Source organism: Acomys minous, assembly GCF_964271855.1.
Source record: "Acomys minous genome assembly, chromosome: 4".
NCBI classification, from domain to species: Eukaryota; Metazoa; Chordata; class Mammalia; order Rodentia; family Muridae; genus Acomys; species Acomys minous.
The window spans coordinates 14,396,581-14,419,660 of NC_140486.1; positions in this window are offsets into that span (position 1 = coordinate 14,396,581).

Genomic DNA, 23,080 nt, shown 5'->3' on the forward strand with positions numbered 1-23,080 from the left:
TGGCTCTAAATGCATGCCTGCCAGGGACGGCAGTTTTACAAGGCTAACAATATGGAGGTTATAGGGAGCTGCTGCAATGAGGCAAAGTTATCTCAGTCTACCACGTTGGTCCCAGCCAGTCTGTGATGATCTTGCTGTAATACGGACCCGCCAAGTGCATCATCTATGGGTTCCTGGTAGTTTAGCTCTTATTTTCTTAGCATCTACTAGCTTACCTCAAGACTATGTTCTGTTTCCATTTTGTGATAGCTAACACACACACAGCTGCTTCTTGTTACGCAGTATAGAAAAATCCAAAACTTGTGGTAACATGGGAAGACATGAAAAAAAAATGGGTTCTTATCACCAGGTCTGGCTTACCTGTTGTGAGGATGGGGTCAAAAACCTTCAGCCACCACTGATAAATCAAAGTTGCCCATAGCAATAATATTTTTTTCCAAAAGATGTCTTGTTGAGGACAGTCAATAACAATGTCCACATAGCACAACATGATGTGTAACCTGGGTTTCTAGCACTCTCCTCTTTTTCTTAAACCTAATCATAGCATCTCATAAATCTACCTTAAACTTTATTTACAAAAGACAGGTCTTCAACTTATAGCCTTATTGTAAACTGCATCTCTAAGCAATGTTTAAAAGGTGACAAGTTCCCCCTAGGTATGTAACTTGAGGGCTACTCAAATCAGATTCATATCTATATGTGCCAGTGCCACTAGTATTAGAACCAATTTAAATCATTTATATATAGATATAGATATAGATTAGATCTATCTCCAATTATGACTCTACCATACTCACACATGGGTATGTTTTATTCTTTTTCTGAGCATCTCTGTGTCTATTAACTTCTATGCTTTAGCTCTGTGATAAAGATGTCTTTATCTTTTGCTTCATACTGGTTCACATCAGGCTTACTTTCTGGTGTGAAGCTGGGTACCCTGCCGTGAACTGAATAGAAGTTCCCAGGGAAAAGGGGAATAGAACAGAGCTATGCTTTTGTCCCTGTTGCCAGTGACAGCCGTGTTAGAACCAAACTCCCTCAGTGCAAGGATTGTCTCTGTTGCCCTAAGCATCCCTGTGCCTCACACATGTTAAACATGTAGTGAACTTTTAATAATGGCTGTTGCATACATGTCACACACATGCATGCAAACACACATAAGAAGTTTTCTTTTGTAAATGCTATTATAAGGTGAGTCATTCTGGCTTATGGATACACAGCAGGTGCTGGCAAAGTCAACCCCAAAAGTTCCATGTTTTGAGGCCTGTCTTATTGTTTGTTTTGGTCTTTCTTTACACGTCTTCATGGATTTTGCACATGACATGGTACATGTGTGGAGAGTGAAAGTCCTGGCTGGACTCACTTCTCTTCTTTCCTTTTTCACTCAGGGATCAAATTCAGCTTGTGAGGCTTGGCCACAACCACCTTTACCTACTAAGCCAGCTTTCCAGCCCGAGGTACATGTTTTGACGTTAAGCATGGCTCATTAGGCTCTTTAATATTCTTGTTTGAGATGTCTCTCAGGAAAAGGAGACTTGTCTCTGTGTAGGTAGCTCCTTTCAGGCCTTTGGTTAGTATTGAAATTATTGATTCTTGGGACAGTGACATGGTGGAAAGAAAAAAACCAATTCCCCCAAATCATTCTCTGACCTCACACACAATAATAATAATAATAATAATAATAATAATAATAATAATAATTATTATTATTATTTTAGGTTTTTGTTAGTTTGATTCTTTTTTTAAAGATTTATTTATTATTATGTATACAGTGTTGTCTGCTTGTACACCTGCAGGCCAGAAGAGGGCATCAGATTATATTATAGATGGTTGTGAGCCACCATGTGGTTGCCGGGAATTGAACTCAGGACCTTTGGAAGAACAGGCGGCACTCTTAACCACTGAGCCATCTCTCCAGCCCTAGTTAGTTTAATTCTTGACCCCCAACCAGCAAGAGCCACAAACCAGGTGGAGAATTTCATGGTGCCTTTTCATTTTCATATGCCTTGATATTGACTTTCTATCCTGCATCACTATCGAAGATATAAAAGCTGATTACCAGTCACTTTACTTTACTCACTTCCTATCACCTGTCCCCATGCCTCAGACCATCCTGTGTATGCTGTGAGTGTCCCCATGGGGAAGTTTGGGGCTCGCCTTTCTCACATTTGGCTTATGAATAGACTTTCTTGTTTGCAGTGCTTGGCATCTCTGCGAAGGCCACGCTGTGCAGGGGTGAGGTGAGGCTCCCTGTACAGCAGACACTCCTCATATATCAACACTCTTCATGGTGCTCAATCTCCAGGGAACCTTCTTTTCCTTCTAAGGTCAGTTGGTAGGCACTGAAGTGACTACCCTCCTACCATTAGTGTTTCTGGTGACCAGTCCTAGCCAAGGTCACCAAGGGACGTCATTCTAAATCATTACTTGAGCATAAACCCAGCTATAACTGGGAACAATGGCTAAGTACATTTCATGTTATTCCACGTTTGTGCTTGGCAAGCTACAGACCCTAAGGAAACGGACGTCACTACTATTCCTAAATTAAGCCTACTCCTGTGGTTGGGGCTTACTAGCATCCAGAGTGATGCCGCATAGCTGCTAGCTGCAACGGAAGCTCTTAGAAACATCCACAGTCAGTGCCCTGATGCTTGACATTTGCATTTTGTTGGTTTCAAACAGAATGTGTTGGTCTGAAAGGCCATACTCAGGGCAAAAGACCATATGGTCTTGGTTGGTGGCATCTAGCAGGTGCCCGAAGAAATATTTTTTATTTTTTGGCTGAATTAGTTTACCTTAAATCGGTGGTTCTCAACCTTCCTAATGTTGCTCTACTTTTATGCAGTTCCTCATGTTGTGGTGACCCCCCCACCATAAAATTATTTCATTGCTACTTCATAACTGTAATTTCGCTACTGTTATGAATTGTAATGCAAATGTGTGATATACAAGATATCTGACATGCAACTGCCAAAGGGGTCGTGACCCACAGGCTGAGAAGCCCTGCCTTAAACGCTCTAGACAAGAGTGTAAGCTGTGTCTTGCCAAGACTCAGAGGTGTCTCAAACATTAGAAAACAATTGAAAGTTAAGAAGACGTTAAGAAATAGATGTCTCTAGAACATCTCTCCAGCTCCCAAAGGGTGAAATTTGACAAAGACTACTGAGAATGCACGGATCCCTGCCCCAAGTTTCACAATAATAACTTTCAAAACAGGCAGAGTTGTAATCAGAACAGCAAAAGGACTCACTATGTTCTCTGGAGTGACTACAATCAACAAGCCCCTCCCAGGGGTGGAAGCCACTGATGCGGACTCTGCAGAAGGCACCATAGCTGTCGTAGAGTGCCTCGACAGAAGTCTAGGGAGAGGGGGCAGCGAGCCCACACCCCACATAAAGTGTTAGCAGCATAATCCAGCTCTTCCGGCCTCCGTCAACACCCCTCCCACACATTCCATTTTAAGAAACCCTGTATGGGTCTGTGTCAGCTCCTCCCATCTCTCAGTGTCTTTCTAGCTCCAGCCTTCAAAGAAGAGTCTTTTTCTCTTGCAAAGAAATTTTGATATGCTCATTATATATCCTTGGCTGTTTAAAAGCTTTGAACATTTATATATAGTGGGATGCTCTCCCATACAGGAAATGTGTCATCTTTTTCCTTTCAGAGGTCCCCCCCCATACAGTTACCTATAAAAGTAGAAACTGTCGTCATTAAAGGAGACTTCAGACTTCTTCCCAAATCCCATGGGAGCTTCTTAGAGTGATGCCGTGTTCCCCAGTCATTCTTTGCGCTGAAGGGCTATGCTGAGCGGGGAAGGATGGCAGCAAAGAGGCTGTGCTTTCCTGCTGTGTTGACTAGTTCACACCATCACTTTGCGTTGCAGTCTGGGTCTGTGAAGAGGGAATTAGGTGCTCTATAGGCCAAGGCCCCTTGCTTGCTTTATTCAGAGCCAGGCTGAACCCTTGCGAACTAGCTCAGGTGCCAAATAGAATGTGTGGCTGAGTGAAGTGTGAAATGAATGCATCTCCCATTACTAGACTATATAAAATTCAGAGACACATTTTTCCTTGCATGATTTTAGTTGTGGAGATTTTTCTTCTGTTCAATATTGCAAAAATCATGTAGACACATCAGTAAAGGAAAAAAAATACTCATATAGGAAGATGGAAGTAAGAACATGGAGCATGTTACTAGGAAGAGATCCTCTGTCAATTATTTCTTGTTATATAAAAAAGGAAAATATAAATAACACCTGTTATTGGTGAAGAAAAGAACAGTCAGGAAGCTGTGCTGGAGTAAACACCCCTGTTCTTTCTGCATTCCCATCTTCAACCTCTGTCTTCATTTGTTATAATATTAATAACAGTTAGACATGGTGTCTCATACCCGTCATCTCCTCACTGGAGGGAATGGGGCGAGAGGATACTCTGTGTTTGAGGTGAGCCTGGGGTACATAGTGAGCTCCAGGCCAATGTGGGCTGCAGAGGGAGAACCTGACTCAAACAAACAAAAAATATTATTTTTTAACAATGATAAGAGAAGTATGGGAGAGTGGGGAAATAGAAGGACCCAGAGGGTCCTAGAAACCTACAAGAATAACATCATGATGACCATATCTGGACCCGGGGGAGGGGGTGGTCTTCTCAACTACTGCAGCAACTAAGGACAATACATGCAGTAAACATTGAACCCCTACTCAGATCTAGCCAAGGGACAGGACATTACCCACAGTTGTGTGGAGAGCGGGGACTGACTCTGACATGAACTCTGGTGCCCCATATTTGACCACTTCCCCTTGGTGAGGAGGCCTGGTGGCACTCAGAGAAAGAATAGGCAGGCTACCAAGATGAGACTTGATAGGCTGTGACCATAAGGTGGGGGAGGAGGTCCCCTTCTGTCATAGACCTAGGGAGGGGAATAGGATGAAAAGGGGAGGGAGGGAGGAATGGGAGGAGACAAGTAAGGGGATAACAATTGAGATGTAACTGGAATAAATTAATAACAAAAAGAAAAAAATTGTTTAGATTTCCCTATAATGTATGTTCCAATCCTTTCCCACACCACACTCTGATTTGATCACCATCACCAATGTGCATAGATAACAATGAGCATAGTTATCATCATAGTTATTCCCAGCTCTGCCGTCACACAAGTATAATTCTGCATCCGCTGAGCAGCCAAGATGAAAACATTACTTTCACTCCGACACTTAGAGTCCAAGATATCATGACCTGCATGTGGTCAGTGATGCGAACACTTGGTGTGAGATTTCTAATCCTTCTGAGTGGAGACCGTCCTTCCTTCCCAGCCAGGGCACGCACAACCCAGCATAACTGGTAAGCTCCTATTGATGGCAAGCCTAGCACCTCAGCTCGCTCAAAACTGTGGTGTCTCAACTCACCAACCTGAGGTCTCCCTGGGCATCCTTTGGGGGCTGGCGGGACTCTAGATCCCAAAAATCTGGGTCATGTGCACATTTGCAAAATGGACAGTGGGAGTCCCTAGGTTCTGGAAGAAATGGATTGGCCCCGAGGAGCCTCCTCTCTGACAGGTCTTTAGTGGGCAGTTCCCATGATCCCATTGAACCGGATAACAACAGGGTTAGTTACCACTGTACTTAGCATTCTAAAAGCTTTTAAAAAGGTGTGGGTGGTTAGAGCAGAAAGCAGAGGAGCGGTAACAGGAGGATCAGTCCCATAGAATCTATTCGTTCTATGGTCGCTCAGTGCACACAGCCGTGCTAAGCCCTACGCAGCCGTTCTTACTTCATTCTTATAGCCATCCAAACAGACTGATATGTTTTTCTCATCTTACAGCTAAAAAGACCTAGCAGCTCAGAAACATGAAATGACGTGTCCTAGGTCACACAGCACCCAGGTGGCAAGGGTAGATGTCAGTGTCTCACTAGGAAGCTACCTGGTTATTACTCTCTGTTGTTTCCAAGTAACCTGATTTGGAAGCACAATGCCCATCCTTAGATGTTTCTAGAAATGACCCAAAGGTACCCACTCCCTTAGCCCCAGCCACTGAGGATGTCTTTTGGGCAGAGGACCAGGTTACACTGGAGGCCCATGTGCCTGTGTACACAAATATTTTAAAGTTGTAAATCCAGCTTACAAAAATCTAAGAAAAACAATCTTTTCCCAGCTTGAAAAGCATACTACCATGCCTCTTAGGCTAGATAATATGATAATATATGTAAAGCTGGGCTGTGTGTGTGTGTGTGTGTGTGTGTGTGTGTGTGTGTGTGTGTGTCCGAGGAACACATTTTGATTCTGAGTTTGTGATGTATTAGTTTTCAGAAGTACAGGGTTAAGGCTGGAGCCTCTCTTACCCAGGTCTGGTGAAAGCGCTGACCTGGCTGGTGACAGGTGGTTCTGAACCAGGAACTATGACCCCATGATTGTGCTGAATTTGCACGAAGCCATAGGACATCTTCATGTTAAACTCTGTGGCTTGACCTCATTTTTGCTGCAATAGTTCAATTTTAACATTACCATTTAGAATGAAATTACTAATCCCTAAACGGAGACAGAACGCTTGATTTTTTTTTGAATCAGCATATTTCAATTTGATTGAGCAATATAGGTTCAAGCTTTAAGGCTTAGCAGAAATGGTTTTTCCCATTGAGCAACTCATTAGTTGCTTCCCATCCATGCCCCTCTTGCCATTTGAGAGGACATGTATGCAAAGGAAAGCACAATCTCTAATTTTAAACATTTCAGGTCAAAGATGAACGATTAATTTCCCTAAGACTTGTAGTTCCTTTTATTAGCAAGCTAATAAAAATGCAGCAAGACAGGAAAGTGATGAGAGGAAGAAAGCCACCAAAGGACTGGAAGAGCCAAAGTACAAAGTGTAAAGATGCTCAACCTTACTGATGATTTCTGAATAGAAAATCAAAACAGCAAGTGGTGTTTTATCTTAAAGAGGATGACAACAGCAACAAAAACATTTCATTGGCAAACAAAACCCCACAAAACAAGCGAACAAACAAAAAACATATTTAGAAAGCAAGAAAAAAAAAAAACCTTGACTTTCTCCAGTGGCAGAGAGTGTCAGTTGGGTTAATCAGTTGGACTGTGGTGACAGTCTACTATAATTGAACTTGGCAACTGACTTCTAGAAATTTATTCTAAAGAAACTGAATTCGTCAGGGTTCTCCAGAGGAACAGAATCATTAATAAAGGGCTCAAAACATTTAATTGGCTTAACATAGTTGTCAGTAACTATCTTGTGTGGGTTGTTTCAGAAGTTGGTTAATTTTATCACACAGCTCAGTCTTTTCCTCTTGTCAGTTTATCCAGAGAAGCTAGGAGCAACCAACCAGCACCATTCCTTTCTTTTCCCCACAAATTGTTAGAAGTTTTATTTACAGACTCACCAAATCTTTGCCTCTCACAATTTGATAATCAAGCGCATTCATCTCTGTAAGTTTTAAAAATAGTTCATATCATGGGCTTTCTTGGGTTAAATAGTTGTAGTTTTCTGTTGACATTCACCACAGGACATGACAGCATCGAGAGAACCCATGAAGGAGCCCTTGCACTCAGGACATAATCCTTCTTACCTCCATCACAGAGAAGCCATCAATACCCTTTGCTATTCTGGATCAATTGCTCCTTTTAACACTGCTATTCCTTTCTTAGGTTGTTGGCTTAAGGGCCTCCGAAGCCCAAAGGGGCCAGGGGGAAGTCTGAGCTTCCAGTTCAATAGAATGTCTACTGTTCTGGTAGAAGGTTCTGGCAGGAGTGTGCCACCCTCTGGAACCAAAACTAGGCCAGAAGAACTTAAGGTCCCAGGAAAAGGAAGCAAAGATTTTCCTAGTGCATCACCAGGGGCGATAGTGAATGAAACCGTTCCCTTTTCCACCCCTTGTTTCCAGGACCCATGGATCCCAGCTATGGAAGAAACCATACCATATCCTGGATGCAGATCCAAAGCATATGCTGCCTTCTGGAGAGCCCTGCCCCAGCCCTCCAGACTGCTGCCACCTAATTGGTTCTGCATCTGTGTGTTCAAAAGGCCATTTTATCTCTCAGGCCAGCTGCTTCAGATTGGTGGGGAGCAGGGTAAAGCATGAATTCTCACCATGGTTGTAGTTAGAAGCAATAATGAGTAAAATACCGTGGAAACATCATTTTCCAAAGTCCTGTTTTGTTTTGTTTTTTAAGAAACAAACACATTTAAAATGTCAAATTAGAAAACTTCAGGAGAGAAGTTTTCTTCATTGTATTGCATTGTGTTGTATTGTGTTGTATGATTTCAAGATGGCCTTTCTTGACTTGTACAAAGACTTGAAACGTTATTAAACATAAGCAATAGGTGTGTGGGAGTTTTACTGTATTTTCCTTTGTATTTCTGCATTTATGGAAAATAACCATAAGGTCTTGCCCAGAAACACACACAGAAAGGTGGATTCTCTTGGTGTTATGATATCCTATAGTTAATGTTGTTAGAAAACTACCAAGAAAGATGACAAAGGACACAGGGGTGTTGGTAATTCCTCAAGGAAAATGGCCAAGACCTGCTGGGACGTTTGCTGAAGGTGGAGGAAATGCAGAATGTACAGTAGAGGAAGGTGGTTATGAACATCAGCTACGGCCCTGTCACTAGTTTCAGAAACAAGGATTGCTTTGATGTTTCTGGTGGTGGCTGGGCATGGTGGTGCATGCCTGTAACCCTAGCACTTGGTAGACTGAAGCAGAATGGTTGTGAGTCCGAGGCTAGCCTGGGCTACACAGCAGGACTTTTTCATCAAGGCAAATAAGTGAAAAACCCAAATAACCCAAAAGGAAGAAAAGAAATGGCTGTCGTGCCCAATGTTGCAGACCCCCAGCCTTTTGCATTGGTTCGGATGGTCAATGGGGGTTGGATTAAAAAGCAATGAAAGCATTAGTAAAGCAGACCTATTGGTGTCTGGGAGGATATTTGCAGAGATGACTAAGGGGAGAAGATTCACCCTGGAGTTGCTTCTTTCCGTCAACGGGGATGGGGGTTGGAGATGCCTACATAGGATAAAGCAGCCATAGGAGACAGACAGCAAGATAGAGCTTCCTTCTTTCTCATTCCTGGCTGTGGTGTGTGAGATGCCCTGCTTGGTTGTACCCATGATGGGCTGAAACTTGGCAGAAATAAACCCTTCCTCCCGTCAGCTGTTTATCTCAGATATTTTTCAAAGGACAATAAAGCCTGACACACCCCTGTGTTAAAAGAAGTGTCTGTCTTTTTTAAAATAAATGTAACATCAATTAAAAGATTTAAAATTTAAATATAGCCAGCTATTATGGAAGCTTCTCACCGCCTTACACTGTTTGGACTATAACAAAATGCCATCAAGGTGGCTTGTAAAGATCAGAAAGCTTGAGGCTAGGGCAATGAGTCAGTGGTTAAGAGTACTTGTTGCTTTTGCAGAGGACCCTGATTTGGTTCCCAGCACCCACATGGTGGTCACAACCACCCATAACTCCAGTTTCAGGCATGGCATCCTCTCCTGACCTCCACAGGCACCAGCCATGGCGCGCGCGCGCGCGCACACACACACACACACACACACACACACACACACACACACACACATATATATATTTAGGAAAAACTCATACACACAAAATGAATTAATCTAAAAAGAAAAAAAGGAAAATGAACAGAAATGTCTTTCTCAATTCTAGAGAGGCTAGGAACTCTAAGATAAAGTCATAGGCAAATCTGGTGTCTGGCTATGGTTCGTAAGTGTTGACTTTTTGTGTGTCCACATGTTGGAATGGGCAAGGAGTTTCTCTCAAGCCTCCTTGGTAAGGTCACTGATCCTGCTAATGAGGTTCTGCCTTTGCAATTTGATGGTCTCCTGTATTAGTTAGACTTTCCATCTCTATGGAAAATGCAGGAAGGCTTTAGAGCGGGCTACATCTTCCGAGGACTCATTCTGCCATGTGGGAAGGCTGTGCTAGATCAGGGTGGCCCACATGCTATTAAGAGGCAGAGAGAACATGGCCAGCAGCAGGCTTTCTGTTTCATTCTAGGTGGTTCCCAACCTGGAAGGTGCTGTCCACATGCACATGGAACCCTCCTCTCTTTATCACCCCTGGAAGCATCCCCACAGATGTGCACAGGTATGCTGTACTGATCTCCTGGGCACTTCTCAAGCTAATTGAGTTAACAAGATTAACCATCATCTCTCCCAAAGGCACCACCCCTTAGTGTACAACCTTGGGGCTTAAACGTCCAATAAACCAATTTTAGAGGGGCATAAACATGTAGACCGCAGCACTTATTAATCTATACTCCAACAACTGGCAGCAAGAGATATACAACACAGATATAAACATATTGCTTTACGTAGATATTGAATTTTCCTTTGAAATGAAATTATTCTGCTAAAAGTAAAATAATGTTTTAACATCAGTGGTTACCTAGGACTGGGAGTAGCAGTGGGCATGTTTTAGAGCAAGTCCTTTCTCCTAATATCTGTGTTAGGAAGCATTTGGAGAAAAGCTGACTCATGGGGGTCAAAGACATAGATGGACTGAATATGTCTGGAGACTCCTGCATTCCAAGGAGATTATAGTCCATTCTGTAAGAAAACAATTCATTGGAGAATCTTCAGTTGTTTGTTTTCATTTTACTTAAAAAAAAAAAAAAAGGTCTTATGTAACCCAGGCTGGACCACATAGCCAAGGGTGACTCTGATAGCTTGATCCGCCTGCTCTCACGTCCCCACTGCTGAAATTAGAGACGTGTGGTATCGCACATCCTTGAGTAATCTTTTGAAGGCTCTATCATGATTAAAAGTATTCAGGTGTGTTCAACCTCTTGCCATTGAATCATCAACAAAGTTTACACTTGAGAATCTTGCAATCAAGTTATCTGTCTCCCATGAAAAAAACTACTGAGACAAAAATAACAAACAACCCTCACAGTGTTCTGAGTAAGTTTGTAAATTTGGGTTGGCCTGCATTCATAACTGTCCTTGGCTGCATGTGACCCATGGAATGCTTGCTGGTTGGGGATTTTTCTTAGATGGGACATTTTGGTAACATTAGCGATGATGACGTGGAGCAGAATAAACCTGGAGACCAGGAGACGGTTGTACTTATTTGGGTTCAAAATGATGCAAGCGGTACCTCAGTGCCTGTTAATTCTTGCTTCCGGACAGTTGCCAAAGCCTAGCTTCATGCATGAGGCTAGGGCCCAGGATGGAGCTCCCGCATATCAACATACTCAGGAATGAATGAGGTCTGCAGTGAGCCTGGTTGTCTAGAGTTTAGTGTCTGGGGTGTGTTAGGCAAGCTCAAACAGCTCAAATTTTCTCTGCTCACATCTTTGGCCTGTTCCCAACACTGCTTATGCCACCCACCCAAAAGAGAGGTCATCTATGCAACAGGCACCTGAGGCAAGCCAGGCTGCAGTGGGAGGAAGCCCAGACCCTTACCTCACCTCTACTTCTGAATAGGAGTCTGCTTCTCACAGGTGGAGCTCTAGAGCCATTAACTCTTCACTCACCCAATTCCCAACTCTTAGCATCATCTGAAGCAGAGTAGTTAATATGTGTTTTTCCTCCCTCTCCTGAGGTAAACAAACAAACAAACAAACAAAGACAACAAAAACCAGTGCCGTTAACTCAGCAATCTTTCCCATTGGGTAGAGCGGCCACCTCACTGCTCTCTTCCTCATAAACACTTCGTAGACAGCTGCTCTTACAGATTAGTGCTGGCCGTGAGGTAAGGGTTTGCCATCCATGGCCAGAATCCGCTTCCCCTTGGGTGTCAGTTTCTATCTGGATGGCACAGGGACCACTATTTTGTTGTTGTTGTTGTTTTTCCGAGACAGGGTTTCTCTATGTTATCTTGTCTGTCCTGGACTCACTTTGTAGACAAGGCTGGCCTCAAACTCACAGCGATCCACCTGCCTCTGCATCCCCAGTGCTGGGATTAAAGGCGTGCACCACCATGCCCGGCGGGACCACTATTCTTGACTTCTCTATTTTTCTTTTTAACTTGGTTGCCTCAAGGTCAAGCCCTCCTGTGCCACAACTCAGAGGCCTGAGTTACGGTGTTTGTGCCCTGGAAGTTTTGAACTCTTTGAAGACCCTAATCAAACCTTGGGCCAGCCAGCTGAAGCGAAAGTCTCTCCTCCTAATATTACCTGGGTACAGCCCTTTGTAGGAGATAGCAACCAGGTGGCTTGGTCTTCCTGGACTTTTGCCTCTGGAAAGAGATGCCATGGAATTGTGAAATGCTTAACGTCCTAAGCAAATGTTAAACAAGTGATCAGAAGGGATGACAAATGCCTGCGGCATTCAAAACACACAGGAGCAGATCATTTTGGAGACGGCAAACAAGTATGCGCATCCAATGTATCACTGTGTCACTGGCTGTGGTCCCTCAAGTGCCAGATGATAGAGAGGCAAGCCAGGTGCAGTGGAGTGGGCAGACGGGAGGAGGTGGTACCCTGCTGGCCTGGGTGGGCCCTACCAAAGCCTCCTGGTACTGGCTGCAGCTCCAGGAGGCAGCACGAGTGGGTGATCAGCAGGCACACTCATCCCCCAGGGACATCCACGTGGTTCCCTTGTCATCATCCAAACTTAAATTCATCTACACCCACGGCCTCGAAATCCCCAGGGAGGCAGCAGGCAGGGGGTTGGGCCACTGCCATGTGGTGGTGGAGGGTGGTGAGTGCTCTGTGAGGTTTCTCCTGGTGACTTCACAGTTGATGACACAGGCTAGCTAGAAAAACGGAGACAGATAAGAGGTGCAAGCTGCAGGAGCAGAGCCCGGGTTACCCACACATTGGGCTCCAGCTGTAGACAATTCTGGGGTTGCAGAACCAGAGTAGAAACCCACCACTCCTCCTCCACATCCTGGTAGCTGCTGAAAGCCTCTGTGGGCTTGTGACAGGAGAGGACCTGGCTTTAGTGGGCTCGAGGAACCCTCAGGACTAGCCAAGGCCATCCTGAGGTAGATGTGAAATACTCAGAGTCTGAGGTAAATAACATTATGCACAGCTCCCCCCTTCCCACCCTATGTGTATGCAAGGGCTAATAATACAAACAACAGGAGGAGAAGCTGAAGAAAACTGAGGGCACCTGGTGCTGCTCAGATGCAGATAGAGACAATGCCACCTCGTCACCTTGGAGCTCCCTGTCTGCCCCACGAGTGCATAGCTTGGCAAGGACTGAGGAGAGAACAAAATATCCGCACAAGAACTAATTGCAGGAAACCAAGGAAACTACACCTGAGAGGCTTTATTCCCTAACTTCTTCCTTCCCTGTCACTCCACCATCTCCTGTGTCCCCGGCTCTGAGAGAGGGCCCTGCATGGGGCACCACGCACTTCTCAATCCAGCAATTTCTTTCCTACTGCCATTGCTCCACCTCACTCCAAATTATCCCTTGCCTTGCTGCCGTCACTCTCTGATTGGTGGTGACCCTGGCTCTGATCCAGCCCCACAGTTGAATAGTACACATCTTATATCATTTTTCAGCTGGAACAACCCCATCAAACAACCCGGTTATTTGCATCCACCACCCCCTTACCCCCTTACCCCCTCAGCCCCTCACCCACCAGCTATAGAATAGCTACAAAGGCTCCCTTGCCCTGGCCACAGCATCTGGGCTGCTCCCACTTCTGCCCTGTAGGAGCATCAATAATAAATGAGGATTGCTCAGCGTTGCAGGCAGGTACCCACTTTTCTCTGTGAGGCCGAGAAAGGCGGGGTATCTTCTGCTGAGCTGCATGCTACGAGATGGTGCTTGCACCACGCGGCATCGTATTTCAGCTGTGGTTGATGAAATTCACTCTCTCCAGCACTTCAGACATTTTGATGAGAAACTATGTGGAGAGTGGGGAATCCAAGATCCAAGGGGGTCAGCGCTCGAGTCTAGTGTACCACTGTGCTTCTGCAAAGGGCTGGTTGATAAATACTTCCAGCCTTGTGGAGTGGAGCCATCTAGTCTCTACAGCACTGATTCAACCCCGCAATTGTAGAATGAAATTGTACGTAACCTTATGGGTGTGGCAGCGTTCCAGGACAGCTCTGACAGTAGCAGGTGGTGGGCAGAGGTGGATGGGACCTACAGGCTGTAGATTACCAGCCTCTGTCCTGGGATTCCACATTCAGAGTTCTTCAGGGTCGTGTATTGACTTCTCTGGCCACGCATCAGGCCACTCAGTAGTGATGGACACTCTGGCTCACACAGAGTTAATGGGAGTGAGAGCTGAGTGCAGGCCTCCTGACCTTTATCCTAAATAATTTTCCCTACAAGGAAGATGCTACCTTCTATATACTCACCAATGAACTCAGCACACTTAACTCTTCCTAGCCAGTGGGAGAATGTGTATGCTTTAGGCCCCGTGCTAGGGTTCTCCAAGGAAACAGAATTGGTAGGATCAACATGTGCATGTGTACAGATCGTAAAAGGAAGATTTATCAAACTGGCAGGATGCTGTCTGCTTACTCCTGCAGTGGATCTCACAACAGAAAGGCTGAGAATCCAGCAGTTGTTCAGTCCACAAGGCTGGATGGATCAGCGGTCCAGGTCCAGTGCTGGGGTCCCGGAGGATTCCTGGAGAACTGCTGCCCTCTGGCCTGTGTTGGAATCCTGAAGAGGCTGGATCCAATACTGGCTGCAGGAATGGGCTAGACAAATTTGCCAGCCAGAGTGAGGCCAAGCAGGGAGGCTAACATCCCCCGTGGCCTTTTATGTGGGTTGCCACCAGAAGGCGTGGCCCAGATCTAGGTTGGACCCTTCAGCTTCAAATAATTGGGTTAAGAAAATTTCTCACCGGAGTGCCCAGTGTGGTAGGGTTTACTTGCTTTTACTCTGAGTGGCCGAGGGCTACTCTAGGCCTGCCTTCTGGTCTCGGTGTTCGGCAGTGATCGGTGTTCTATGGGAAGTGCCCTCACGGCCTATGTCTGAGTCCAGCTGCCATGGTAGGGGACTTAGTTGGCACCAGCTACTCAAACCAGTCAGAGCGGGAGAGTCAGACTGGGCTCATGTTTGGGCAGTGAGCTTTTGTTTGCCATGTGCTGCGTGCCTCTGCCCATTGGCCATAAATATGCAACCATTTGGCTCTGGTTGTTTTTTTTTTCCCCCTATGCTGTTAAGTATCCAGCCTTGTAAATGCTAGGCAGCCACTCTGTCACTGAGCTATATAGCCCAGCCCCCATGACTCTAATTTGGCTCTCAGGGTTTCTCCTGTGTGGAGACAGGGCAAAAGCCTGTAAAAGGCTACATAAAATGAAGGCAGGTGGAAAGTCACCTTGAGGGTGTGGAGAGATGGCTGAGGGGTTAAGAGAATGTATTGTTCTGGCAGAAGATCCTGCCTCAGCTCCCAGCTCTCATGTGGAGCCGCCCACAACTGCCTGTAACTCTAGCTCCAGGGGGAAGTCCAGGCCTCTGGTCTCTACAGGTAAGTACACTCATGTGTACTTATCCCAACACACACACACACACTTAAAAATAAATCTTAAATATAAAGCTACCTTGAGAAAGAGAGACTGGATTTTCTTGAATACGGTATAATAATCTGTGCCAATTCCTTATTTTCCTAGTGCCCTTTACAACCTTCTGCAGCACAGTTTCATGGTTCCTTCCATGTTTACAGACAAAGCCTGTAAGCTCAGTGAAGCCTAAGGACCAACAGCCATGTCAATGTCCTGCCAGACAGAGCACCCATCAGACAGACAGAACACCCATCAGACAGACAGAGCACCCATCAGACAGACACAGCACCCATCAGACAGACAGAACACCCATCAGACAGACACAGCACCCATCAGACAGACAGAGCACCCATCAGACAGGCACAGCACCCATCAGACAGACACAGCACCCATCAGACAGACACAGCACCCATCAGACAGACACAGCACCCATCAGACAGACACAGCACCCATCAGACAGACACAGCACCCATCAGACAGACACAGCACCCATCAGACAGACACAGTACCCATCAGACACAGACACAGCACCCATCAGACAGACACAGCACCCATCAGACAGACACAGCACCCATCAGACAGACACAGCACCCATCAGACAGACAGAGCACCCATCAGACAGACAGAGCACCATCAGACACAGGCAGACAGTGCACCCATCAGACAGAGCACCCACCACTGTTAGATGCCTTCGGTTCCAGAACACGGAGAAGAATTAGAAGTGTGCTCTTTGCTTGCTTTGGAGACGAGACTCTAGCTTTTCGGGAAGGGCACTTTGTGAGGCAGGGTGCCTTTCCATACAGATGGGCCGCATAATGGGAGGGCACACCCTCTCACCCTACACCGAAGTGAACTGCTGCCAGGCTTCATTTGTTCACGAAACAGAATAAGCCCTGGGGGTTTTCTCAGCGCAAAGCCTGCCTTCTTGTGTTTGTCTGGGTCTGTAATGTGTTGTGTCTTTTGTACTGAAGACATTAAGCTCATGGCAAAAAGAAAATTAAAACTGAAGAGGGAAAAAATAAGCCTTCTTTGGTATTTACCTGATGACTTACTTTTTTAAAATTAAAAATTTTTTTTCTTTTTTTAGCTAACACTGTGAGATTACCAGTCTTCCCAGCCAGTGTAGATCAGGAAGCAAGAGTTGCTTGGCTCTGCCTTGTTTCCCAGATCCCAAGCTTGGAAATGCTCCTGAGGACTCTCACAAGCCCCACAGGGTAAGCTTCAGTGACATAACCACCGATGGGAGACGGGAGGCTGAAGGGCCTACAAGAGTTCATCTCCTAGAGCCAGCTTTGCCAGAGCCGTGGCCCCTCTGAGCGCCTGAGGAGTGTGTGGGAAGCCAGGGCAGGAGTGGTTCCTGTCTGAGCACACTTTGCGGCTAGACTGGCACAGCCTTGCATCTATACTCAAGGCTGCGGGAGCCTGTGCTCATTTTCAGGTCTGCTTCGGGTCTTGTGTGCTTGTCCTCGGCTGCCTTCCTGGGAGTCTCTGGCCACTGGATTCCTTCCAGCTCACTGCAACCAATCAGGTGCATTTATGTTCGAGGGGCTGGGAGCAAAAGTCAGTGCCCAAGTGTGCTCCTCATCAATCTCTGTCTTATTTTCACTCTCTTTGTTTGCCTACAGACAGGGTCTCTCACTGAAGCCAGGACGCAGGGAGTAGCTAGACAATCTGGTCAGTGAGCTTCAGGAAGCCACTTATCTCTGTCCATCTCAGAGCTAGAGTTACAGACACATGCCTAGCTTCTAGATAAGCATTTTACCAACTGTGCTATTCCCCCAAGCCCCACTCGCCTCCTTTCTAAGTCTGGAAAGAAGAGAATACAGATACTAGCCCCATTAATCCTACACTGGACCTACCTGTGCTTCAGGCTGGATTTTATTAAAAATTTTATTTATTTATTTATTTATTTATTATTTTAAATGTTATTAATTTATTCATATTACACCTAATTATTTATTTATTTATTTTACCAGCAATCACTTCCTAGAGCAAGGCTGGGCCTGAGCTACGTGGTAACTTTATATGACCAATTTTTTTTCTTTTAAAAAATATTTTATTAATTTATTCATATTACATCTCAATTGTTATCCATCCCTTGTATCCTCCCATTCCTCTTTCCCTCCCGCTTTCCCCCTACTCCTCTCCCCTATGTGTGTGACTGAGGGGGACCTCCTCCCCCTGTATATGCTCATAGGGTATCGAGTCTCTTCTTGGTGACCTGTTATCCTTCCTCTGAGTGCCACCAGGCCACCCCATCAAGGGGATCTGGTCAAAAATGGGGCACCAGAGTTTGTATGAAAGTCAGACCTCCCTCTCCACTCAATGGTGGATATATGACCAATTTTCATAGTTAGGGACAACCCTAAAAAGCCAGGGCCCCAACAGATAATGTTATTGACTTAAAAACAAACAAACAAACAAACAACAAACCATCATTTTCAAAGTAGGTACAAGTAACCATTGAAATCATTACAGTTCAGGTGTCTTGTCCAAAACATGGTACCATTTAATGGCATCAGACATTACAAGACCTCTAAAAAATTTGGTTGGAATTATAATGCTTTTGGCATCCCACCTCATGGCTTACGTTGTACTGCGAATCCTTACTGTTGCAGGGCGGCACAGACTTTTCCATCCCAGAGCTGTAGAAAGACACTGACATAGCAGGGGAACCCTCTGTTTATGTTCCGTCTCTGCTTAATTGCCATTTGCTGATTCAAAGAGACTATTAATGAAGATGATGTCAGAGGCACCGTCTGCAGGCACCTAGTTATTCTGGGATTTGTACCATCGATTCAGGCTTTCCAAATGTCAAAGTAAGTTTGATCATGTTCCCATCTTTGGCATTATGACTGGCAATTGTGTCAGCCCCTGGCTTCCTCGTTAACCCCCCATCCTCCATTCCCACATTTCTGATGGATCTCTTTCGTTTGGTTTGCTTCTGGGTTTTATTAACTAACCTATGTTCCTGAATGTGAATTAATCTTGGACTTTGCTCTGCACTATGGTCCTATCAAGATGTTCTTTAAATAGCAGCCTAAATTTTTGTGTGTGAAAATGTGATAAATTCTTGGTGACACACATTCAAGTAATACACATAGAAAGTTAAAGAAAAATTCAAAGATTGTTTGTCTCTTCTGCCCAGAGAATCACTAAGTTCTTTCATTTCCTTCTTTTTCCTTTTCTTTGTTGTTGTTTCTAGACAGGGTTTCTCTGTGTAGCCTTGGCTGTCCTGGACTCACTTTGTAGACCAGGCTGGCCTCGAACTCCTGATCCTCCTGCCTGCATCTCCTTCAGCAAATCCTACCAGTGTGCACCACCACAACTGGCACCATTCAATTCTTCACAAGGATCCTTTCAGAAATTTGTATAGATGTATGCACAAACAGAGGCATGCAGACACAGTTGTATTCCGTTGGAAACACGCAGCTCTAAGGATGGCTTTCCTCAGTCATCAGCTCAGTCACTCATCACTGCTTGGGGACGGGTCTCTCTGAGTCTCCTCTGCTCTTGCTTGTATGCTAAGATGCACGGCCAATTTTGTTTTCAGTATGATGTGTATACTGAATACTTGAGAGATGAAGAATGTCTTCCTCCTGGATGGGATTACTTATAGCTTGTAATAAAATGGTGGTCTCCTGAACTCCCGATGCTACTGACGTATGAGGGTGAGTGTATGTGCATCAATTCCTACGGAACATGATAAAACTAACTGTGCACAGCACCATCGAGCCTGGCCATGTTGTCCTCATATAACTGAGACAGACTTGCTTTTGCCTTGTGATTACCAAGTACATTGTCATCCGTGAATTCTGAGCTAACCCTTTATGATCAGCACACTCAGTCCAGACTGTTAATGATGTTCAGAACATAGCTGTTATTCAAGGGATGTGAGGACATATATCTACATACAGAGATTCAGGCCCAGGAGTAAAAGTAAAATGACTTGACCAAGATCACATATAAAAGCCACATTTGAGCCAGAGGCACACTTCCATCTTCTTGCATGGCTCACTAGTTCAAAGCATATAAAGAATAGTGCCCTATGATGTTTGTCGGTTTTAGTGGCCTTGTAATCATAACCATGTTTCTTAACAGTAAAACTAAAGGTTTAAATATTTTTGTTAGGGGCCTGGAGAGATGGCTCAGAGGTTAAGGGCACTGACTCCTCCAGAGGTCCTGAGTTCAATTCCCAGCAACCTCATGGTGGCTCATGACCATCTATAATGTGATCTGATGCCCTCTTCTGGCCTGCAGGTGTACATGCAGGCAGAGCACTGTATACATAAAAAAAAATCTTTATTAAAACCAAAGTAAAGGCATTTCATTTTAAAAATTAATAACAATTAAAACCATTCGCATTAACTTAAACCATTAAACATATATGTATATATGTAAACACACATGCACACATGTGCACATGCAGTATGAAAGCACAGTGACCCATAAACATCAATTTTAGAAATTTACTCTATAGAAATACATAGCCATAAATGCTAAGGCATACTTGTACAGATACAAAACACTGTATAAAATGGCAAACAACAGGAAACCAGTAGACAATGAGCATATACATATGACTGAATTTTATGATAAAGAGTGAAATCTAGAGCCAGCAAGATGCTTAGTAGACAAAAGCAATTGCCACCACGCCTGACAACCTGAGTTTGACTCTTGAGACCCATATGGTAGGAGGGGACCTGACTCTCACAGTTCTCTAGGGTCTGCGTGCACGATCTGTGGCAGATGTGACAGGCATCTTTCTCAATTAGGGTTACTGCTGCTGTGAGAAAACACCTCAAACAAAGCAACTTAGGTAGAAAAGGGTTTATTTGACCTATACTTCCATATTACTGTTCATTACTGAAGGAAGTAAAGACAGGAACTCAAGCAGGGCAGGAACCTGGAGGCAGGAACTGATGTAGAGACCATGGAACGGTACCTCTTACTGGCTTGTTTACATGGTTTGCTAGGCCTGCTTTCTTATAAAACCAGCCCAGGAACAACACAATGCATGGGGCCCTTCCCCCATCAATCACTAATTAAGAAAATGTTCTGCAGGCTTGCCTATGGCCTGATCTTACAAAGGCATTTTCTCAACTGTGATTCCCTCCCAGATGCCTCTAGCCTGTGTCAAGTTTATATAAAATTAGTACAGTACACACATGTAAATAAAAAAATGTAATTTTAATTTTTAAAAGAATGAAGTCCAGCCAAGTGCTGATATAAGATTATTTCTAAGACATAATTTCTAAGAGGAAACTCTTAAGTGAATTTCCTGTAATTTCAATGAAAAAGGCAACAGAAGGACTGTGCAAAATGGATTGCATTGTTCGTGTCTGAGGAAGGGAATAAAGAGAAGACTTCAGTTTTATTTTGTATTTGAGTTTTTAAGTATCATGTGCTTGTGTAAATTAATTTTGACTTTTAAAAGAATGGTATTATAGATGGGGGTACTGTTCAAAGTGGTGTCGCACAAGCCTGTTAGAACTCATGGGATGGACTCAAGCTCATAGCCCACACTATCTTGGTTGAATGCAGGTGGTCCTCTGGCAAGCACTTCCTGTCACCATCCTAGAACAACTTAGGTAAATATGTGCTGAAGTTCATGATGGGACTTTCCTCACTTCTCCTTTGCTTATGATTTACCAGCTGATTTGACATCTACCCTCAGCTGTTGCTTATCTGTTAGGAACCCAGGATTCCCCTGAGGACCCTACCACTTGCCTATCTTCATATTACGGGGCCATTGTGTTGCTTATTTCTGCTGCCAACAGCTTGGCCCTTGCCCACCCTCTGCTTCTGTGAACTACCTGGGCAGACAGTGCCCATGAATACTAAGAGATGCCTCTCCACTTTCAGTCTTTGTCTCTCCACATTTTGGGGGATAAGAACTAGTAACTTTGACTCAGGACTTTATCTCCACCTAGCTAGACTATTTTCCTTTTCAAAACCAGATGAAGGAAATGACATCTTTTACTCTTCCCTGTCAATGAATTTAGTAAGAATTAAATACAACCACAGAAAGTAATTTCCATTATAGTGCCTGGAGTCCTGATTCCTGCTCTGGAAAAATCCAATCCCAGAGTATGAGAATTGGCCATTAATACCCACGATAGTGAGTCAGACAGATTCAGACCTGCACAAAATGCAAATTACCTGGGACTTTGTAAAGGAATTTAAATTCAGAACATGCCTGCTCTAGCAAGAGATCACATCCAAAGACCTTCTAGGTCTATGTGATCTGGCCAGAATACAAACATGCCTTTAATCCAGAAGACAGAGGCAAACATATCTGAGTTCAAGACCAGCCTGGAATAGAGCAAGTTCCAGGTAAAGAAAAGCTGAGATCCAGGTGTGGTGACACATGCCTTTAATCCCAAACAAAGGTAAAGCTAGTTTGTAGAAGGAAGCACCCATGTTTGAAAGTGATGTCTAATTGAGTGGCAGAGAAAGTGATGGATCAGAGAAAGATTTAGCAGAATAGGATACACTCAACTCTCATGAGAAGAGAAAGGAAAGGGAAGCTACTCAAACAGGGAGGAGGCAGTTTTACCAGGAGAGTTTTACAGAGACAGGTCAAATGAGAGAGCAAGCTAGACACAAGCTTATGGAGACCTACCAAGCCAGAGATGAGACGGAGCCAGAAGATTAGGGCAGATTGTTGAGTTAGTTTGAGGCCAAGCAGAGAAATTCAGGGGCCAAGAGAGAAGCCAGATTGAATCAGTCAGCTGGGAGAGGAGTTTGAGCTGAGTTGAACTAGCTAGCCCAGAGCTCAGAAAGAACAAATAAAGAGTGAGCTTATTAAGCAGTGGGTCTCAGAGGCTGAGAACATTCTAGATTTAGGTTAGATTGTACGGAGGCTAGACGCTTGCAGGACTAGACCTAGGTTAGCAGACCCAGGCAGAAAGCCTCCCAGGCAATAATTGGAACAGGTGGGTAAAAATTCCTTTTACAGGACTTCAAGCACAAACTTGTCTTTGAGATAGCACCAGTACAGGCAGAATCTGAGATTGGGGTCAGTGTGGGCTTACATACATAGTTAGGTCAAAAATTACCTTAGTGTGTGCTAAAATGTCCTTGGTTTAGCTCAAGCTAATGTCAAAGATGAGGATAGTCTGGTACCGGTGGCACTAGCGTCTGGTGGCCAAGTTTCACAGACCAGCCTTTCAGCTTTGATTCTTGATGGAATGGGGAGGGGGAGAAACACACCAGGATCACTCAGAAGCAACCATAGCATTACAATTCAACATGCAGCTCTCCGGTGAGGCTGAATCCATATATTCCTCTGAGGCAGTGGGTCTCAGCCTGTGGGTCATGGTCCTTTGTGGATCATGAACCCTTTGGGGGGTCACATATCAGATATCCCACATATCAGATATTTATAATACAATTCACAACGGTAGCAAAATTACAGTTATGGCTGGGTGTCAACATAACACGAGGAACTGTATTAAAGGGTCACAGCATTAGGAGGGCTTGGGAACCATTACTCTGAGACACCCAGGGCTTGTGAAAATTGCCTCAATAAGAGACTTCCAGGAAAAACAGTGTCCACTGAGCTGAACAAAACACTGACTATAATAAGCATCACTCTGAAAAACTGTGACCTGTGTTTATGATTCACAGCCTCTGG